The 23113-nt window shown below is 46.3% G+C and overlaps 1 pseudogene; it reads right to left on the reverse strand.

The window, feature by feature from the left end:
• The window catches only part of LOC120841743, a 30033-nt pseudogene extending 7457 nt beyond the window's left edge, over positions 1-22576 (reverse strand).
• Positions 22577-23113: the final 537 nt, after the last annotated feature.

The following is a 23113-nucleotide window of genomic DNA, read 5'->3' on the forward strand; positions in this document are numbered from 1 at the left end:
TTGCAGGCACCGTAGCTGTAGCGCCATATATAGACTATCCCGCGGCGGTCTATCCCGCGGTGACGCCACTCCGGTGTCACTGCTATAGGCAATGGCGCGTGCGCAGGCGGTACACTTCAAGCGAAACCTGGTTCCCGCTCCCGCGCAGTGCCCACACCTCGTGACGGCTTGTGCGGAAACTGCGCAATGACCTATAGTCACTTTCAAGAAGTCAAATTTAGGGTTTTACGTGCCAAACCAACGACGGCATCTGGCACGCCCCAGCGGAGGACTGAGGAATAATTTCGACCACTTGGGGATCTTTAGACGTGCAACCGAAAGCTCGGTTACACGGCGTCTTCTCCGCAATAAGCCTTCGTCAGATTGCGGGCACCTCGGCCGGGATTCGAACCCGCCACATGGGGATCCGTAGGCCGACGCTCTTGCCTCGGAGCCACCAAGGTGGCTACTTTCAAGGGGGGAACGGTAGTACCGGTAGCTCGTCTCTTTCGAAGGCACGGCCTCCAACATGCGCCCATTTCCTTTCGGCGTACCTTTGCTGCGCGTGCAGTCTCGATGCTCACAGGATGTTTTATCGAAACTTTTAAGCTCTCACTGGGACAACTCCAAGTCCTCCCTGTCGGCTTTATCCGATCAGCGCGACAAAAGGTATTTTTAGTAGTTCGTACGCTGGAGCTCCGCTTTGCTAACAGAAGATCATGGAGTCATTTTGAAGCATTGATTAAGTACGCGTCCTCTGGGCTCGCCTTCTGTAGCGTACGATCTACTCAAATTCTCTAACGCCTCATTCAAGCTGGTGGTTGAATTGCATACGCGAAGCGATGGCGAACGCTGTTGCTCAAAGATTCGGTGCAGTTTCACGTGCATCGGATGATGAAAACGAGCGGATTCGAAAGCCAGTATGAATGCAGCACAAAGCCTCGTAATCGCGGTTATCAAGGCAATGTTTAAACTTCACTCAGTATCGCAGCTCAATTGTTTGTATTAAAAATACCCTTTTGAGTGTTGCGTACTCGTCTGGTTAAGTACTTCACAGTACCATGTGCAAAAGACACCATTGATCCCAAAAGTCTAGTGTAGTCTATGTTCCAGGTTAAGAAATGCGGGACAAGCTCCTTGCGCAAATACATCCACTCTTTCCATTTAAATGCTGGAGGGAAGAGGCTCCTCCTTTCTCACCTCGTTCAGAGTGTTCGCTTTCTCACACACACAAAAAGATTAGTTACTGAAAGATTCTTCCACGCCCCAATACCTCTTACAGCTCCTAAATAAAGCGATTTCGCTTCAATGAATATAGCTACTGCTGCACTAGAAAGGAAACTGACGATGGAGAACTCTTTCGCATCAAACGAGGGGCTTAAACAAAACCTGATAGGCTTTTCGCGAACCCTTTTAGGGGAGCCTAAGAAAACGTAACACGGTGCAAGTCAAAGAACCCTAAAAGTTCTTTTACGACCACTTTTTTTAGGGTGCAAGTGCAAAGATGAAGAACTTGTAAGAGGGACTTGTAGTATTTTTTTACACAAGGTTTTAAAGTGTATTTAGTTAATGAGTGGAATACATCACACTATTTGGACATGCGTCACCAATTATCAACGCAGTAGGGAATGAAGTAGGGTATGGGACGAGGAAAACAGTGCCAACAATCTGTTGACAGTTAAGAATAGCAGGAAAAGCTCCTCCCTCAAAGCCCCGACCGTTTGACTTGAGCATACCGACCAAATATTTTAATATGTTTTGTTTTACCCTAACCTAGCAATCGCCGATTGCTTCGTACTAGTCATCTAGTCAGCACGTTGGAAGGGGACACGAGCGTGTGCTCTATATGAATATAGTCAGTGGCCGGATTAAAATTCAATTGATGCTCCGCCCAAGAGGAATATATCGAGAGAATATGGTAAATGGTAGGAGTGGCAAGCGCCAGGCGTGCACCGACGCACGCTCAAGTTTTTACATGCTATCTTGGTCAGCCAGAAGCCGCAGATAATCCCCTGCTGGTGGTAACAGGAAACGACTTTAGTAAGAGCTTATAAGTTAAATGCAGTCGCTCTTCCTGAATTAAAAATTGGTGCAAGAAATGTTTCGATTTCGATCACACAAAAAGATGTAAGAAACAAATGTGCCAATAGAACCCTGTTTTGCTCGGACGGAGTCATAACACTTGGACGGCAGATTCGTGGCACTCAGTGTCTGGTGTCAAGATTACATCAATTGTTCTGCTAGTCGAGCATGCTTGTTACGTCTTCTACGTCTTTGTAAATATTCCCGATGATTTTTTTATGACCATGCGTGAAGCATCACGTGCATCATATTTTCAGTCTTCTAGAATTGCACCGACGCACTTATTAAGTTCGCTTCTCGCGTCCACCACCGGGGTATTACACGCGGCTTCAGGTTGGCCACAATCAAAAGTGTGAAGACGTCCTGGAAGAAACCCAGCCCGCTTTCGGCCAATGGCGCCTCTTTTTTGCCTCCTATACTTCTTATTTCATGGCAAAACTCCCTCTTCATTTCCATATGGGCAGCTACCCAAGTCGTCTGCGCGTTTGGTTGACACGCGGACTGGCCGCGGTTCGAGGCCTGGTAGCGGAAACACCTTTTTGTTATTTTTGTAATTGTCACGCTCTGATAAAGTCGAGAACCTTGTTGCTCGTTCGAGGTCCGAATGTTCTACGCGCCGAAGTTTCTACGCGATTGTTTCAGAAAATACGGGTGTACAAATGGTTCTCCGCGTGCGAGCCGGAGGCAGTCTTGACCCAGCGCTCGGTCCTGCTGTTACGCCGCCATCGACGCCTGCGAAGCAACCCGTTTTCAATTTTTTTTTTTTTTGAGGGGGGGAGGGTAGGGGCTCAGGCTTGCCCCATTAAACGTTGTGTTTTTCTCAGTAATTCGTCATGTCTTTAATTGAATATTGGTGACATTGTGGTGGAGGTGTGTGGTCTCCATTCTATGCCCGTGAAACGTACCCCTCTGACGATTTTTCGGGCTAGAACACTTTCAAGTCCCGCAAAACTAATCGCCGACGTCGAACCCGAGGCGCAAGCCATCCGCGGCAACCAAGGTCAGCCTCCGGTGTTTTCTCAACTGCCAGAGCAGCCGAGGAACAAGAAGACGTCGATGATGAACACCACGCCGCAGCAAGTGCGAACGCCACCGACGACCATTGTCTACGTGCAGGACCCACTATGGACACCAGCGACCTTCCATGGGGATCGTTGTGAAAATCTGAACGAATGGTTGAGCCGATACGAGTGCGTCGACCGGTTCATCGGATAGGGACCTGAGCTGAGCCTACGGATTTTCTATTTCGCTCTGGAAGGCACGGCACGCACCTGGTTTAAAAACCAAGAGAGTTGGTTGTCGGAAGACTTCCAGACATAGCACCGACGCAGATTTGCCAGCCAGTGGTGACGTGAACGGGACAAAGAACTTCGTTTAGCAAGAGGACAAGGGCCGAACAAGAGCGTCACAAGTTTCAGTCGAATGCGTTCTCTGACTCATTCACCATGCCGTCGGAAAGACTCCCGAAGAAAAAAAGGTTCGGGTCTTGATGCCGGGCGTGTACGCTTCGCGACACGGTACGCTTCGCGACACGATTCGTAACCCCCTTGTCTTCGCCTGCTTGCAGGTACTATTCTTTCCAGCAGTAGCTGCAAGCCAGTTTCGCCCCAGCGCTCGATACAGCCGTTATGCCGCCATCAACGCTTTTGACGCTGGCCTTTTTTTCTATCTTATTTTCGACACAAGTTCGCCCCATTAAACGTTTAGTTTTCTTCAATCAGTCGTCGCCTCATCAATCGTCATACGTGACAAAAACGGGTCTGCTCCTCCCCACTGGTATAGTGCATCCGCTGCAAGTGTCTCCGCTATAGAAATGTAAAGCGTTGTCTCCTCCGCGACACGACGACATCGACAACGTCGCTCTCAGGCGGAAGCGCATCAAGGAGCGAAGCTCGAGTCTTTTCGACCTGAACGACACCGTCGCAACGTTATGGCGAGGTGGCAATGTACCTATAATACTTCGTACGAGGCGAAGTGCTCGAAGATTTTTTACCTCGTGCGGTCGAACGTGAGGGCAGGACTATTTTATGCGTGACAATGGTAGGACAACAGAATCGAAGCATTCCTAATGTACTGTAAAATCAAGCTTATTACAACGATGAGATTTAGCGAGCGCGCTGTTTTACGAATAAATATATAAATTTGCGTCGACGGCGTCATATCAGGAAAAATTCTTGATTTATTAAAGCGATCATGGAAACAGAGACAGTCCGGTGAGGCCGCATGGCGGTAGCGTAACGCGAGTTTTTACGCAGAGTATCGTATCGAACGTGGCGACCGCATAAACCCACTGTCGACGTGCGAAGCTTAAGCCTCATATACACTTCTGCGTTTGAGTGAGGTTTAGTGCGGAACAGCGTCCTTGCGGCATTAAGCTGAGGCAAGGATGCAGGGAGGAAGTTTCGGAGTAGCAGAGCGCACCTGCCCTCAACCAAGGAAGACATGCAGAGTGCCAAAGACTCGGAGGAATAGCGGGATGCTTCCCGGTTGTTTGAGAGACCCCAACAGTGCAACATGGTCAGGCTTCCTAAGTTCAGTCACGAGTACAAGTGGAAACCCGTCCAACAACTCAGCTGGAGTCACCGCAGCAGTGCAGCAAGACGGCGCAGGAGCGAATGCTCGGACTAGTAAGGGCGCTACACGGATATCACGCCGAACTGTGCTCTGACCGCACTGGCTACACCACGGCCACAAATACTACCAGTATACAAAAGCAGAGTACCGCGTGTTTTATGTGTGTTTCTTTGTTGTTGTTTTTTTTTATTTTGTTTTTCGGTTTTGTGTGCTTTTTTTTATCTTCTTTCTTAAAGAAAGGAAAATGTGACAATTGTGACGCTTAGAACCTTGTGCGATGGAAGCATGTGAGTGGCTGCACTAATATGCAAAACGTTTAAAAAAAGAAGAGGACATATTGTTTTTAGAATTCGATCCTGATGATTTGTGTCTGATACAATTGCTATTTTTATAGTTTAGGCTGGTGTGGAGCGGAATGGCTCCAAATTACCATTTCTCATATAAGTAAACTTATTGAGTCAGTTCTCTATTTTGAAGCATGCTGTATTTTAGTGACTATTGGAACTATTTTCGTACTTTCGACGTTTTGTGTTTGTCCTCGCTTTGTTTGAAAACGTTTAACTTACGACATTTGTGTTTTTATGATTAGGATTGTCTTTAGCTAACCCTTAGAGGAATTTGAGATTTATTGCTGATTTGACCAGCTTCAAATTGATGTGAATGGCTGCAACGTTGAATGCCACTTATGTGTCATTCGTATTTTTAGGACTGGACTGGCTTCAACCGGATAATATTGTCTCCGGAATCTCTTTTTTTTTTGTCAACTTGGCTTGCAAAGGCCAGAGATGGCTGTGAGTGTCTAATATTGACAATTCAAGCAATCTGTATACTATCAACTTTATTGACTTCAACGAGCTATTACTGGCTAAAAAGCATCTACTCTTGACCTAATTGCATTGAAGGTACTAAAAATAACTAGTAGACATTACTGACAATCGAGCCTGTAAGTGATGACGCCACAACATGGAGCTCATCTTCAAACATACATTTGCTGGGGCCGTTGTTGCAGAAAAAAATCACAGGGTATTGAAACGACTTTAAAATTTGTGTCATAAAAAAGTGACGAACGTTTATAAGCATATACGTATCTCCTTCACATCTACTCATTATTACTGCTATCGTCCCACGGCCACATAGCGATGATAAAAACCCGAAATAAGGTGTTAAAACCGGGTTCGCCCTGCTAGCAAACGACTGCTACGCGGGTCACGTTTTGCTCAGTCGTCTTTTCTGATGTAACACGCGACTAGATTGAATGAAGTTGATGACGAGCGACGAAACTTCTACTGTCAGGTTCAAATTTCTGTAGAGCTTTGGAAGCGAAGAGTGCCCATGAAAAGTTGGACTAAGGCGAAACGAAGTATAGCGGCCCGCGTTCGACATCCCATCCCGTTGACTGCGAATTATTCATGTCAGTTTCTGCTGCCTCGAAGGCCCACGGTACGAAAGATTGCGGTAGCCAGCCCTCCCAGTTCAGTAAAAAAAAAATGTATGACAAAATAGACAGACAGTTTTGTTGCATACGTGAAACGCATTGAATTAATCGCTCTGTGGTTCATCGCTGAGATTCAGCGCCGCTAAATGCCTATATTCACGGCGCTCACCTTGAGATAACTTAACGCGGACCGTGCCCATTTATAGACCTTCGTCTAATGACACAATACCGCTAACCCCTCCTCCAGCAGTACACACCCCTCAGCCATGTGAACACTTCCTCCTCACTCACCTTTCTTCACATGACCCCCACCCACCCCTGTGAAACTGTCCGGCTTCCTCCGCCGGTTCAGCAGGTGCACTCTAAAAAAAAAAGGTATCACCTCACACCCCTTTTTCCCATATAATGCACCGTAAAACTTCAATTCGAAGTACAGCGCGCTGTAGTCGAACATATGGCTCCAAATATTTCGAGGGGCTTGATAACGGTAAAGTACGTATCAAAAACCACAGAGAGAAAACACTGAGGTTTTGCAGTAGGGCAAAGAAAACCCCGATTTTTTTTTCTAATCAGTTAGAGGTACGTTCGAGATTTTAATAAGTTGCACCACATGGCTATGAAGCCTCTCGTGAACGTTAGTAACGTCAGATCGACGTCAGTGCGCTGCACGTCGAACTGAAATAGTGCGGTGTTTTATTTGGGACAAAGGGTGTGAGATTACACCTTTTTTTCTTAGAGTGTGGTTATACTCCCAGTCAACCATATGTGGTCACGTGACCTCACGTGCTAGCCAATCAGCATCGAGCTTCCTTCGCTGCTCCTCTTCCCCCGCTAACCAAGTATCGTCGAGCTTCGTGGTCGCTTCTCTTTTTTTTTTGGCTTTAAGAAACGCTGAGGAACTAGCTAGAGATGAATTCACGTTAAGAAACCGAAACTGGGCGTGTCTGGTCGTTCCTACTTGGCTAAAGCTGTTACCGCCAAGGCCATCGGTATTTCGCAGAGGAAATAGTAAAGTATTTGAACGAAAGCAGGAAAGGAAGACACCACGCATCATGGAGCGTAGGGAACGTTTTGGGAAGGGCATATTTGTACCTCCTCACCTTGCAACAGAAGAGTATAGTGAGCGACCCTTGACGACCGTATGAGGCTGAGTAAGGAATCAAAGATCTGATTGCTCCGAGGGTGTTCGAAGTCAGGGTTAATACAGGCTATGCACGATGCCGGTTTGGCTTTTGAAGGAAACTTGCAGGACTCCGCACTGCTGCCTGAAAACGGCACCGTCTCTCATGAAGTGGGAACACACGACCGGGACCACGCAGCGTGCGCAGAAGCTATCTTCGCCCTTAGGAATTTTGTTAGGCCGCATTACCACTGCCGACACATCTTTCTAAGGCCTGATGCTTCCGGAGGCGCATTTTTTGCTACTTTGGTGAGACAGAAACCACCTGCCGGCGTGTTCCCAACCTGCATATCTATGCCGAAAATATACTTCAGACATGCTAGAGGCTTGTGCGCGGATAATGTTGTCAATACGACGTCACCAAGCACAGTGCTTGTTGTACGTGACTGCGGCTTTGGGGGGGCAGTGGTGGTCGCGTGTGTCAACGCACCGTGGTTTGGAGCGAAATCTCGCGTTGTGAAAACCAGTAATGCTGGGTTCAGTCCCTCTACCATTGGCGCTTTTGATCTCGATTACCATCATACCGCCAGCGGTCATGAATCACCACTGCGGGAGGCGGGATAAAAACGCCAGGCAAGCATTGCTGCTGCAATGGATAACTTTCCTTTCTACAGCGTACACCAATGATGCAGTGTATAAAAAGACACCCCTATTATTGACGCACTCCAAACAATGAACGTCAGATGTACTTCCTGTTTGATTTGTTGTTGTAAAAAAGCGCATCTAGAGCTGTTGACTCTTCAGCCAAATAGCAGGAGTGTAAAAATTTTCAGAAGAGGCACTATCATTTTGAAGGAGACTTATAAGTTATAATTCATATATGCTCGCATACGATTTGCGCACAGATATGGCAACCATATTGAAAAAAAAATCTAATGCCGCTCAAGGCTCATTTCACAGAAACCATTCTAACGAATTATGTATCCTAGGCATCAATCCTTCTCGTTAAAGAACAAACAGGCCAATATTAGTTTTGGCCGTGGCTAGCTACCATGTATGACCTGTGAAATGCCACGTCAATGATATTGATTACTTTATTTTGTAATTATTTCTGAATCCTCAATATTATTATTAAATACATATGAGGCACGCAAGTAAACGTCATCTCTACAATAGTTACTCTAGGCACCACACAATATTGGGGTGACATTCTTTTGGGTCGGGTCGGGAAAGTCGTGCCAGTATTGCCGATTTTTCGCTGTATTCGAAAAATTGTGCCGGTACCATTTTGATTCTGCCGATGTCGACGGAATATATGTTATATTGCGGCGACGCAAGCATGATCTATATGGTAGACGAACCGTGTTTTCCCTGAACATTGTTTCTGAGTCGGCAAAAACTGTGCAGTATTAGGCATTTTCGGCCGGTTCGAGAACGATATTGACAGTTAAGTACAAAAGGAGCGTGTTGGTAACGGTAATAAGACATGGGGAAGATACAAAGAAAGGGGGGACGGACAGAAAGCCGGAACCATTTTGACATGGCATATGTCCACAGAATATCTGTTATACTGCACCAACGCAATCCTGATATATAGTTTCCGCAAACCGGGTAACCACGATTGACACGAATATTGTTTATTTTTCTCCCTCCCAAAAAGATAACTTGGAAAGGGAGAGGAGAGAGACGGGACGACACGAGTGAGAGAAGAGGCGTAGTAAGAGGGTGAGTTAACCCAATATTTTTAGTTCAACGAATTAACCTCACATGGCCAGACTCGCTGGCGCCTTGGAAGGGAGAGGGAGAGAGACAGTTGTGACGTACCCGTCTTTGGTTAATCCTTACTTAGGGCGCTCGGGCCCAACGCAAGATCCGGCTAGGTGCGCGCGCGCGAGTGTGTGGGTGAGTGTGCGTGTTTCAAGAAGTGAGAGGTTACTGGCGGTGACACATGGCGATCGCGACATGCTTCGGAGAAGGCGCCCCCCCCCCCCCCCCCCTTTTTGGACGTGACAATCTTGCTGACCTCCTCTCCCTCACCACGAGCCAGAAGAGGACCACGTTGCCCAAGCAAACGGAAACAGGCGAGGGATATGCCAGCAGAGCCTTCGACTGGAAAGATCTCAAGTTCTCCCTCTTGAGTCAGCCACGAGACTTTAGCGCTGAAAGACTTTTCCATGAACTTCGTTCCGCCGTTTTTATTGCAGCGTACTATGAGTGTGTTGTATGTTCGGTTGCATCAAGGATTTATAAACCTCTTGCTTTTTCATTGTTGTAATCGCTGGCCTCGGGTCCATTCACGATCGCACCGAAGCCCGGTAGCTTTGTGGCTCGAGACCTTAGGGGGGTTGTCACACAGTGTTGGACGGTTTTCTCCTCTCCTGATCACGTGTTGTTTACGAGTTTCGCCCGCACGCTGACTAACCTGGTAACTGAACTAACAATCTTTCTTTTGTCTTAAGTCCCCGATGCGCCAGTATCGGCGCTTGGCGCTCTCGTGTCTGGTTGTTTTGAGACTTGTTTCTTTCTTCCTGTAGTTTCTCCGTCGTCACCGCAGTCTCGGATAGTATTTTTGTTCTTTTTTTTCGTGTTCGCTTGATAGTACGCCATTTACGTGATTTCGTGGAACAAGTCCTGATACGGTTTGAGTGACATCTAGTCAACGATGACACTGGTCATTATCGATAGACCCCCCTCTGGACAAAAATACTTCTTGGAGTTCGTGTTCAAATGGTTTCGTGGCGGATTGAGCGGGACCTATGGATACGATCGACAAGTGAGGAACAACTTATGTATGGGTTTTCTACATCATGTAGGACGCGAGTAAAGTGCTGCAGTAGATTTTTTTTAATCACCTGGTCAAATGGAATCCTGTTTTTGTCGTTATTTGCGTGCTGTTGTGTCGACATTTGTAAATATGCGTGCTAATATTCTAGGTTTCATTGGAAGGTGAACAACAAGTCTGTGATTATTGGAAGTCCGTTGTTGGTGCTTATGTGTTTATTTCTACTAAAGTTACTTTATTGCGTCTACCGCGTTTATACTAGAATCTTAACAGTATTAAGGTATTATTAAGGTAACAGTATTATTTTATACAAAATAACTTATATTTTGTTCGAAGGTTGCTCTAACCCATAGGGAGAAGTGAATTAGTTGACTAAACTGTAAGTTTAGTACCCATAAAACACGGAGAAGTTATTATATTTTTATTAAGTGATATGAGATTTAATCAGTTCCCGGTCTTGAGTGATTATACGAGCATTGCAAGCTGATTTGTCGGCCCCATAATGTCATTTGATTGACATTCAATTAATTCTGCCATATGAACGGGATATAATGCTGCGCGCGATAACAGTCACATGATCGTAAGTGACACTTGTCTAGCCGTGTCCGCGTTGACTACGTCTACCTGATTCTTATCTGTGATCTGTTTTGCTCTGTCCAATCACTGCATGTATCGCCCTTTTTCCGAAGTATTTCTGTATATAACATGCATTCCTACAGCAATATTTGCGTGACTCAGTGTTTTCGACTTAAAACAATCACATTTTTCTCTAGACGTCGTATACGCACACCTCGTTCCATTTTGTAGCAAATATATAGTGGTGCAATGTTTTTTCCCGTATAATAAGATGTTTTCTAGTCCCGTTTATATGTGCAGCATTATTTTATCTCATCAGACACGTGTATGTGACTGAAAACGCGGTACGACGGTCAATCCACGCGCGTTGCCTTCGTTTCGACTCGCGCCCCCGATGGCCCTACGTTGCTACGTCACGAGAAGAGCGCTGCGGCCTTATTTCTAGGGGGGGGGGGGGGGGGGGGGTTGGTTAGTGTGTTGTTGGCTTGATGTTTCTACGTGCCGTGTATGTGTATGCGCTCAATGTTCAGCTTATGCTTGTGATGTGCGTAATGCATTTACGTGTGTGTATTATAAAAGTGCCAAAAAAAGCCCGAAGCGTAATGGTGGCGTGAGCAAATAAAAATAATTTTGTAGCATATAGATTGGGCGGTATCTATAGTTTCTTGCAACCTAAGAATGAAGGGCGAGGGTAAGACGGGCAGGGGAAAAGGAAGCAGACGGAACGCTAAAGAGAGGAGGTTTTCCTCTCTATTCTCCAGCGTTCCGTCTGCTTCCTCCCTTCCGTCCCGTCTTACCCTCGCCCATCTTGAGTTGCAACGGACTATAGCACCGACGCTTGAAGTACTATGTAGATATATGCGCAATATCCGGTGACTGCTCGGACGGCACTGCCAGTACAAAATTAAAATACTCGACCCCCGGTGGATACTCAGCCGACGCTCTAAGTACTCTATAGATTACGCGCAATATCCAGCAGGTGCTCAGACGACACGCCAGCTCGATTTACATACGCAATGCCCGGTGGATACTCAGCTGACGCTCCAAGTACTGTATGGACATACGGGCGATATCCGGCGGGTACTCCGGCGACTCGATTGACCTTGGATTAACACGCGATGTCCGGCGTGCACTCAGCCGACGCTGCTAGTACTCTGTAGATATACTCCGCGTCCGGTGGGTAGTCCGTCTGACGTTGGCGGTACTCCAGTGATATTGTGCTGGTACTGCCCCGCTTTTGGAACGATATTGTCTAAACATCGTGTGGATGGGAAGAAGCGTATATTCTGAGTATTTGCCAACAATACTGTGTAGATACTCGCCTAATATTCTTTTGCCGATTGGGTCACGACCGCACTCAACTGTCATAGAGCCAACGATCGTTGGCATCTCCCAACTTTCATTGCGCTCAACCAAGTTGTCCTGTGTTACACGGTACATAGGCCTAACGACCACCACTTTCGATCTCAGTTAAAACCGAAACGTAACCTAAACTTATGTCATATTAACAAGGAAGTAAAACAGAAAATAAAAAAAACCTCAAGACAAGAAGACAAAATATACAAGGCGAGAGTTGAATCTCAACAGAATTAATTGAAAAAAAAAACACACACACACACAAAACGACAAGCATCACGCCTCATCAAAGAAACATCACGTCGCCGACCCCCGCACGTGTGAAACTTGCTCGAGAATGCAAACTATTTGTCCAATAATGCAATTGAAGGCTGACTGGCGCACCTTTCTTGTTGATTTAAAATAGAAAAAAGCCTCTAAAATTTATCTAGTCATCTGTTGACTCCGTCGCCCTACTGAAAAAAACCATTTGAAATTCAAACGGGTGGCAAACTGGTCGCCCGTTTGAATCAAACCTGTCGATCCGTTTGGATCAAACGTGATTATGGGATACGGGTACCCGTTTGGAAACGGTACCCGTTCGAAACGGTACCCGTTTGATACAGGTGCCCGTTTGATACGGGTGCCGTATGGTATGAGTACCCGTTCGACATGGCACGTGACCACACGTTTGAACGTGCACTTCGAAATGGCAAATTATGCGCTAGCCCTAAATGGGTATCGTCTGGGAGGTTGGTTATCTTAAACATATTTAAGACGTCCTGAAACTCAAACGTATTTATAGCATGGAGAAAACACGTAGAACAAATGCACTCGCGTAGGTGCTTGTAAGTGGACAGGAAAACCGACACAAAAGATTGTTTTCAATTCTCCTCGAAGTTTATTACCTCTACTGTAGACAAGTACAAACGTGCAAGCGATCTGTGAACACTATACAGGTAGACTTTCGGGGAAATTATTCTCCTGGCTGCCGCGCGAATAGGCGCTGCATAATTCTTTAGATAATTTAGAAGAGTACGCGTAGAAGAACGGTCAATCGTTGCCAACACGTAGGTTGCAGTGCACTTACCATAACAATAGCGGACTTGAAAGAGGTAATCTGTGATATTTGTCGACACGGTCAAAGCAGGACAACCACACAAACACAAACGAGAGGGAACGGCTCCTTGGAAGTTTCAACACGATGCGGCGCACAAGCTGTCACTTGCCGAACCCAACCAAACCGCGAGAATTTGCGACTTCTTTGAAGAATCGCTCGTTGCCGACATACACGTGGGTCTTTTCGAACACTGATAGCTTTGGCGCACATCCAATACGTTGTCGAGAGACATCCCAATAAGACCGCAGGGTTAGGCGACAGATTGAAGCAGGTAGGACGAGCAAACTTCGAGCAGCAACTGTCAACAAGCAGACAAAGAAAAAAGCGGCTGCAAGGCGCGCCCTTCCGGATCTCGATGCTTATCAGCGTGTAGCTCGCGCGCTGCTGTGGGTCACGTGACAGGGGTGACAAGAGAGGAGGGAGGGGGCGAGGTCAAGGCGCTGGGACCACCGGGACAGCCCCTCTCCCTCTCCCCAGGCATTCCAGGGAGATGCGTTTTTGTAGTCCCGAAGAACAAACGCGCGCGCGCGCGCGCGCTCGAACTTTGGAAATGGCGGCGGGGCTGCCAGAAGCTCGGCTTGCGCCCGAGCGAAGAAAGAACTCAGCGCAAGCTCGTAGTTTGAGTGCTGCAACGGCGGGCGTGCTCTCGCAATGCTCGATGTTCTTGCAGCCGCGTGTACGCGTGCTACCTTCGCTGCGTCTTGAATTAAAGTGAAACGGAGTCTAGACGTACATTCTTTCACGCGGTCGCATCTTCTGCGAGAGAGTTTCGAGCTGAATAAGTAAATTGAGGCAACAAAGATGGACAAAGTATTAAAGGTCTGTCAAAAATATCAGCTCACCAACGTCGCGCGTTTACGTAAAAAAAAAAAAAAAAAAAAAAAGATTAGTTTTAGTTGCAGTATAATCGAAAATCAGCGCAATTGAAATATAAATATAATTACTTGCATTACGCGGACGATCTGAAATCGATGAACCGGCGCTCCCAGCCTTCCGGAAAACATTGGCTGCCACGGCTGAAACGCTAGGCGTGCCCACGCCGCCGATCTGTACGTTCAATATCAAACGGGCTCCGGAGAGCCGTTTGATTAAACCGGTGCAGTTTGCAACATGGTCGCCGGTTTGAGCAAACGTGCGACAACTTTGCCCAAACGAGTCGCCCATTTGCCCAGACGAGCGACCCGTTTGCCAAATAGGTGACCGTTATGGCTCATACGGGGGACCCCTTTGAGCCATACGGGCGACCCCTTTGACAAACTGGTGACCAGTATGGTTAAACGGTTACCGGTATGGACCCGTTTATTTTCATATGGGCGCCAAATGGTTTTTTTCAGTAGGGCGTCCTAAGATACTCGTTACATCAAAAACGGGTTTGCAACCCTATCAGTCTGCAGCCAAGTTATTATAGGCATATTTTGCATTCATTAATGTTTTGCAGAAAATAAGATCATTTTAATTTTAGGGTAAATAAACTATAATCCGACCCGTTCAGACGAATTAAAGTAAGAGAGACGTGACGAAAGTCTGATCGGCACCGACATCACTATGGCCGCGATCGCCGATCGTGGGCTTTTGCGACGTGCCGTAATCGTTTTAGCGGCAACTCTGGTCCCGAATCACACCTCTTTCGACACTTTTTGTTATTTCGATACTCTCTAGATATCCTCTCTAATCTTCCGCAATAGTAAGTGTTTTGCTGGCGCTGACAATCGGGGCGATGCGGCGGTCGCCACCATCTTTAAATATACTGGGGCGAACCCCCGTCAGTTATACCTGCTTTCATCATGCGATGGAGCGCAGCGAACGTTACGTGACACTACAATCAATCCAGAGCTGTTACGCGTCACGCGACTACAAGCCCCTCACGTCGCTGCACCCCTTCTGCAGGTCAAGTGGCCTTCACGCGGTGGTGGATTGGCCGCGATGTTTCCTAATGTCCGCGTCAGTTCGTCGTAAGACGACGCAGGGAATAACTGATGTATACTCTAAGAAAAAAAGGAGGAGAAAGGTAGCAACAGCGACTGTTCCACCTTGTTGCACACAAGTTGTCCAGAGAAGGGAGGAACGGAAGTTCAGATGAAAGGAGAAGGCCAAGTTGCTCCTTGTTCAGTTGGCGCAGGGGTAAAACATCGCGCTACTGACCAAGTGGTCAAAGGTTTAATCCCTAGAGGAGCGGTTCTTTTTTTTTTTCGTAAAGTTTTTTTTTATTTTTAGTTTTATTTACCATAACGCACATAAACAAACCGAGACCGATGAAAAGAAAATTGAAGTCCTTATTATTCACCGACGCCAAGGAAAACTAAACAAATATCTTTGCTACAAGCTTCATCAGCACGCTGTTTGATAAACAAGATTTGGGCATCCAGGTTGGATCTAAGCCGTTTACGCAGGGGCCAAGACGACCAGGTCGGTCCTTCAATCGTTTCTTTTGCTGTGGCGTTTTCGACATTCATAAAGAAAGAAGTTTAAACATCTGTCATAAAGCGCTAAGCTTCGAAACATTGCCTACACTGCTGCTACGTACACTGGGCGGCTGCGATCAGCTGCGATGGCGGCGGGCTTCGGCCACTTCGGTCACATATCGTAACTCGACTGCCTCGGCCGCCTCGACTGCCGGGCCCTGATCCTGACTGCGACCACTGCAACCAACGGTGCAAAGACTACAACGCTGTGACGCTAAGAGGACTGCAAGCGAGTTGTGGCGCTTCGAGGTCCCTTGTTCTCGCGACCGCTGCGCAGCGCCTGTGATGTGTGGTTTATCTGTGCGTCTTCTGTGCAACGTTTGGTGATGTCAGCCCTTACCGTTTGCCAACCGATCATCTCCTTAATTCTGTGTTTCCGGAGCTGCAGATGGCCGCGCTGCTGTTGTGTACGAAGACGCGAACGGTCGCCGACGTTCTCTGTGTGCATAGGCGCCCGTTTGTGCTTGTTAACCCTTATCGAGTCAACCGACAATCACATTAATTTTGTGTTCCTGGAGCTGCAGATAGCAGTGCTGCTGTTGCGAACGAAGGCGCGAACGGTCGGCGACGTCCCAAGTGTGCAAGGGCGCCCGGAGGTGTTGGTGCAAGGAGAGGTGCGTAGAAGTTGCAGCTTTCTGCTTCTGGAAAAGACGCAAGGAAACGAGAGGGTTTTCATTTCTACTCCTGCCCCTCTCCTCCCTCCGGGAATATTTCTGCGGGCGCTCACGCCTGTGTGTCGTGGTATCCCGCCAACTTGCTGAAAGCCAGTTGGTAAAAGGCCAATTTGTCGATGGACAACTTGTAAAATCGACCACTCCATCATAGGCCAATTTGCAGATCCCAACTCGTCGAAAACCAGTTTGTTTGGTACACTCTAAGAAAAAATGGAGGAAAAAGGTAGCAACGGCGCGTCTTCCTCCCTTCTACTGACGCGCCCCCAAGCGGAGAAGAAGGGAGGAACGAGACGTTTTCCTCCTTCTACAGGCAGACGGGAGAAAGCTTTCGCCATCCCGACTCATCTTCTTTCGGTTTTGTTTTTCGAGCACATCGCGCACGTTGTTTAATAAATTAATGTTTAGTTGACTGAGATTCAGCGGGAGCGAAGGCCGCCTGTAATTCCGTCTTCTAGTCCAAACGTGCAGAAGATTTCGGTTACATTGATGTTTTGCCACTAATTTTATCAAACGAGCAAACGAAGCCGCTAGAAACAGCGAAGTACCGGAGCACTGCCAGCAGCGCTACATACACTGGGTAAGACGGCCGTCTCCGGTTTGCGGGACACACGCGGAACTACAGTAGCGAAACCACGAGGAACTGTGTCGACGTTTTCGACGTTGTGGAAATCGCAGGAACTGCGTCGAAGGCAGGCAGGTTTTCCTGCCTGCCGCCTTGGTGCCTTCCGTGCTGAGTTCGGTTCTGTTGTCCCGTCCCGAGTGCCAACCGGCGTTCAACGTGATTCTGTATTTCTGCGTGTCAGCAACATCGTGATGGCAGTGTTGTGTGTTGTGAACAGACGACTGGAATTATCGCCGATGTGACCGTGTGTTCGCGTATCAGTGGTGTAACAACAAGATGAGATGACGTAAATTGTCGGGCATTGATGCCGCTGGTCGGGCCGTGATCGGAGGGGGCGGGGTGTCGCAGGATGATATTCCGCTTTACATTAAACAGTTTAGGACCATTTGAGGGATTAGGTGCAGTCGATCGACTTGTGGATAGTCATGTTGGAACGCTGGTCTGAAAGGTAAGCTCCTATCGTACAGTGGCCAATGTGACTGTCGGTCCCCGAGAGCGATTGCGCTCTGGGGAAAAGACTGAACAGTACGAGATTATGACGGAAGGTACGTATATTTACAATGAAAGTTTAGCATTAAAGAAAATACTTATAAAATTGAAAAAAAGCGCTATTCTTTATTTTACTGTTTAAATATACTACGGTTCTTGTAGAAACTGCCCTCCAAGTGACGCGCTGTGATGAGCGCTAGAAGTTTTCGAGCTCGCAACGGCGTAGCTCCGTACACTTAACACCTGCCGCAAGTCGCGGCTTTGACTGCATTCAAGTTGATCGTAAAGCGATTTCTCTGCCCGTGAAGCGTCACTTCCAGCTGAGTGAATATCCGCTCTACAAAGATTAATTCAAGACGGCAATTGCAGCCGCGCGCGAACAGCACAAATAGAAAAACAAACACTACAATAGAAATACTGGCTACGAAGAGCCGTGCGGGAAAACAAACTCATGGCTCGGAACCACATTGGAGCGGCTCGATTTATTGGGTTTCAAATAATTACGGCATCATCCAGCGTTTTCTTTTTAATAAGAGATTCATCCCCTGAGCCATTAAAAATAGTCTCAAATGTATGACATTGCTGGAAAAAAATGAACATGCTCGGAATATTTTTTATTGCTTAGGAAATCACCGAAAAATTCCGTACGTTCAAAACGACCAGTATAAAAGACGGAAACGCAGGGCTCGGGACTAGTGATCGGGGTAGTGTGCTGTTGTATTGACGACTTTATGTGCGATGCATGTGTATGCGCTCAATACATGTTCACCTGATGCTTGTAGTGTGCGTAACGTGTCTGCATGTGTTAGAGGTTCCCGAAGAAAAGGAAACTCAATTGTGGCGTAAAAAAATACAAATATTTTTTTTGTAAAACACGAATTGGGCGGTACCTAGCGCCACCTAGCCTAGCTACTTGCGATTAGTCTGCTTGACCCTGCCATCTGGTGGCAAGCGATTTAACATCCTTTTACGCTACGCGGCTACGCCATAATTTCGTGTTGATGTGCTGCGGTAAGCCAAGAGGTGGCTCCGGATTTGCTTTTTTTTTTTTGAGAGCGGCTTTTGGTTTTGCGGGCGAATGATTTTCACTCCTCCGTGATGTGCGGTTGACGCAACGGTTGAAGGAATTGTGGCTCGAGGAATAGCAAAGGTAAGACATAAAGTGCGGGAACTGGGTGCCGGTTGTCTCTGTTGAACATCGCAGTGCTGACGATGAGAAGACTGAGTGACTGCATGCTTTCGAAACGTAAGTTTGTTTCTTTACCTGCAGGGGGAAGCCGGCTTCGGAAATAAATACAGTTCGCGGAAAGCTCGTGTTACGTTTTTATTTGCTGCTCCTCTCGCTCCGTACAATAGACCTAGTGTTCTCGCTAAGCCTTGTCGAGCTCGATTTGCCCGATTCGTGGCCGCCATAATGAGATGCAGTCAACGGAGGAACTTTTTGCGCCCCTGCTTAAGGGACGAAAGTTTCTCCCTTTCTGAAGAAATATATGTATCAAGAGCGTTCCTCCCTTTAGGGAGGATTATTCTGGCCCTTTTTTCTAGGAGTGTGGGCCAGCTCAGTTGACCTCAATCATCGTTAAGGGCTGAATAACAGTTGGCGCCGCTGTTTATCTACGGCCGATTGTTATTGAGCCAACTACCGTCGGCTCTATGGGTGTTTAGAGCACTCGTGTACCTAGGGTATTAGAGTACTTATGGTAAAAAATTAAGATTTCGCGGTGTTTGAGGGCTTCCGTGTTGATAGTTTCACCCGAAGGACATTAGGCGCGACAAAGTGGGATTCATATATCTCAAATATTATTACGGACTGCCAGTGCAGCCCCAATACTCCACACAGCCTCTCGGATAAAGACATTACGCCTACATGAACGACCCATTTCGTTTCTTCAGTGGCGGGTCTTGCGACCTCGATGCCGACCATTGTTTTCGCAATCTTGCAGTCCTTTTGCCTTTCTCCCACTATCCATGCTAGAAAACCACCCTTTTTATTATATTATGAACGTTATATAACATTATGTACTCGGTTTCATGACATACTTAACATTATGAAAACCGAGTTCAATGCAGATGCACAATGTTTACAAATGAAGGAAAAAAAAACTATAATTGCAAAGTCCACGTATAATGTTACTTAGTTTTTAAACTTTCCTTGTTACTGGCATTTTATATGATATTACGGAATATGAATCGCGCATGGGCATTCCTTTTTTTTAAAGATCAAAGTAAACCGGAGTGCACATCTCGCATAAACCTTGTTTTTGCTGTCCCACAGGTCTTACAATATTAAATACTGCTTTTTTTTATCCACTCACCTGGCAAGCCGATTTTCCGCCTTCTAGGGACCAGCGCAGATCATGGTGTCCTCAACCACCGTGTTCACGTTCTTGTAGTCGTTCTTGCATTCATTGTAAGGAACTGTGGGCAAATCAACCTTCTGAAGAACGTTGGAAACAGTTCCTCCACCCATAAATTCTGCGCCAAGTAAAAACCCCAAAAACATTAACGTGTGACAGCGACGAACAGATATTTGTGTTTTCTGGGAACCTTAAGTAGGATTCACCCCATCATCACTCAAATGGTAAATTTTTCCACACAAACCTGAGTTTCAGGAATGCACCGGTGTAGTGACTCTTTTTGAGCATCATTATTAAGATATATTGAACGTCACACGAATCTTGGATTTTCCCTCAGAGCACTAAAGATATTTAATCAATTTGACTGTTTTGAGCGAGTTTTTATACAATCTAAAAATTAAAATTACTTGGAAAATAAAAGTGACAAAACGATTGGTTGTACTTAGTGGAGGTTTCACCCATCTTAATTTCAAGACCCTGGTGGAAAGACCTAGTTTGTTCGTATTTGCGATTAAGAGTAAACGTTTTTGTCATTGCACTTTTCGCTAGATTTATTTTCAATGGATTCAACGAGATGGCGACACAAGCACCAAACGTCCGAAGAGAGCATTTGTTTTGGCTGCTGTTTACATGAGCTTGCACAGACGTCGACACGCGGCACAAGTCCTTTGCTTGACCCTGACGAGAGCAGATTTGACGGGTTCTTTTTTTCGGTGAATTGTTTGTGTTACAGCCACTAAATAAGCTACGCTTGAGAGTAATGACAGTTGCCCATCTTGCGGCTTAAAATCATGGTTGCCAGCTTTATATCCTCCGCAAATGTCTAAACAATTTGCGATATATTATTCCAATATTACACGAGCTTCTTAATACCGAACCTTATGATTGCAAAATCGCACTTTTGAGATCATGATAATCGGCACTTGCGACTCCTCAGCACCAGGCACCCCGATGGCGGCGCCGACAAAAACACCAGTTCGATACGCTACGATCGCATTCATGTAAACGTAGCGGATGTAACAGCAGCATATGATGGCTTTGTCTTGTAAGCGGCATCAAATCTTCAAATACGCCAATGTCTGAGCCCGTGCCTCGTTCGATACTTGGATGCAAATGGTGGCGCATCACTGAAATGAGAAGCAATGCAGCGGCCCCTAAAGGAAATTGTGGTGTGGCACTCGTTTGTGGTCGCGTAGTACGTGTATTCCGGGTTCGCCAACTGTGGTGTTCGCCAACGTGTTCACCAACTGTGGTAGTCAGTACTTGTAAGATACGCCAAGCGTGAATTCTATTAGAGACTATCTCACAGCGCTTCTTTGGCTCTCTGGCTCCATCGGCCGCTTCATAGCTCGGTCTTTTTATGGACCATTGTATGTTTGCAAGAAATATGCGCCGTGGCATATATCAGTGCCAGAGCTCAAGCCATGCTTCGTTTCGTCATCTACAGCGAATCTCAAACAGAATGGCAATTTTTTTTTTAAAGATTACGCATACCCAGCACTTATTTCCGCACATTTGTAGTGATAACAATCTGACCAGACTGCCAAAGTTAAAAGTGATTTTCAAAATTTTTGAATGGAAAAATAGGGCCAATTTTCGTCCATTTTCAGCAATTGGAGCTATTTGTCTCTACGCATTTGAGGACTCCGTCGGCCGCCATGTTTTACTTAATTTTTTTAGAAAATCACCCTCACTTTCTAAGTAAGATAATGCATAGCTTTGTAACCTTATCATCTGGTTTGAACTGTTAGCGCTACATGTGAGCGGAGAAGGAGCCTTCGGCGATAGGCAGTTTAATTTTGCGGTAAAAAAGTATCAAAATTGTTTGGGATGCCTGTCGCTTCTATCAAGTGCATTAGTTTTATGAACTAAAGGCTGTTTTTCATGCCGTGATTCTCGTCCCAAATCGGTGCGAATTAAAGTAAATGTGCGATTAAGATCGCAGTCGCACTGTTCCAGCAACTATGCGACTGGTTTCCACCAAGTTGGTAGTTTGTCGCAGATTCGGTGCGATCGCTTTCTCATGAAACAGCCGTTCATTAACCAGCTTTCATCCGCGATAGCTGTGCATTTAAAAATAAATTTAGACGCCCAAAAGCTTTTAGTTTAATGCTCAATTATTAGGAATTTCTAGTTAAATATTCTATTCGTGAGAGATTTGTGTGTATTAAGACGTTTTGGTTGTATCTTAGGCAGTCAAACACGTGACGTTAGTGTCCGAAAAGCCGACCGCGCCGAGAGAAATCCCGCGGTTTTTGGAGCATGTGAGACCAAGCATTGCGATCGCACTCGCTGCGTCGGCTTTTGCACCTATCTTTTTGTACAGTCGCTGCATGTGAAACAGGCTTTAGACGGGAGTTAATGGTGATCCTATAAAAACTGTGAATGTAACAATCTTTTTCAGCTCTGATTCTACGGCGTTATGTTGCTCACAACGCAAAGATTTGTAAGTTCGGCGAAGTTGGCGCTATGATTGGCTTGCAAGTAACGTCGCTGCACTATGACGGTGGTCATTACAACTTCTTCTTGTCAGAAAAAGATCCTAAAACATTTAAGCTGCAAAAGGATACGTGCTCGGCAGCAAGGCCACCAAAATGGCAGCTGGTTTGACGTCCTTGCAGGCCATAGACAATAGAAACAATGCGTTCATGTCTTAGGGTTTCTTCGCACTTATATAGTAATGTTTTTGGTCAGCACACAGCTTACCCGACGCTCCCCCTCCCGTGCGGAGCAAGGCTATTGTTTGCGCACTACGACGTCAAGCGAGTACCTTTGTTTCGTTGTTGACACAGTTACCCTTGACTCTACCATGGTGCGACCATAGCAGAATGATCAAGAAAAGTCCGTACGAAATTCTCACTTAAAGCTACCACTTAAAAACGCTTACTGTCCTTTAAATATCCCCATCCGGTGGCAGTGCAGGTTCGGTTATCAAAAACTTGGCTCTTCTCAGGAAGGCAGATTGGCATCAGCGCCTTCTGAGCACCGCTGAAGTCCAGTGGAGTCTTCAGCTTCAGGATCGCGTAGTCGTAATTTACCGTCGAACTGTTCCATTTCAAATGAATGGTGTACTGTATTTTATAGAAAACGTAGGTGCAATTTTTTTATTTATTTACCACACAAATTATTAGAACTAACTTCTAAGATTTGAAGGTGAACATTTCGGCAGACGTCTGCCTGGTTGGGTTAAATGTTATAAATGAATAAAGGGCAAACGCGAACCAATCCCTAAAAAATCGTAGGGTCCCAACGTTTCGGTGCCGGCTCGGCACCTTCTTCAAGGGGCTATTTAAAGGAGAAGCAGCTTCTTTCTTTTCTTCTGCGGTGAATGTAGCGCAGTATCTTCGTTTATTTACGGTGGTTAGTTTTCAAACCAGGTGCGGTACCTTCGTTTTCTTCGAAGTTGGTTATTTACAAACAAGGATCACCATCTTCGTTTTCCTCTATGGTAGGGGCCTGTTTCTTTGGTGTTTTCTCTAAGTGTCGTAGTCCACTGACGTATGCTG

This window comes from Ixodes scapularis, unplaced genomic scaffold (genome assembly GCF_016920785.2).
Source record: "Ixodes scapularis isolate PalLabHiFi unplaced genomic scaffold, ASM1692078v2 ptg000323l_1__unscaffolded, whole genome shotgun sequence".
NCBI classification, from domain to species: Eukaryota; Metazoa; Arthropoda; class Arachnida; order Ixodida; family Ixodidae; genus Ixodes; species Ixodes scapularis.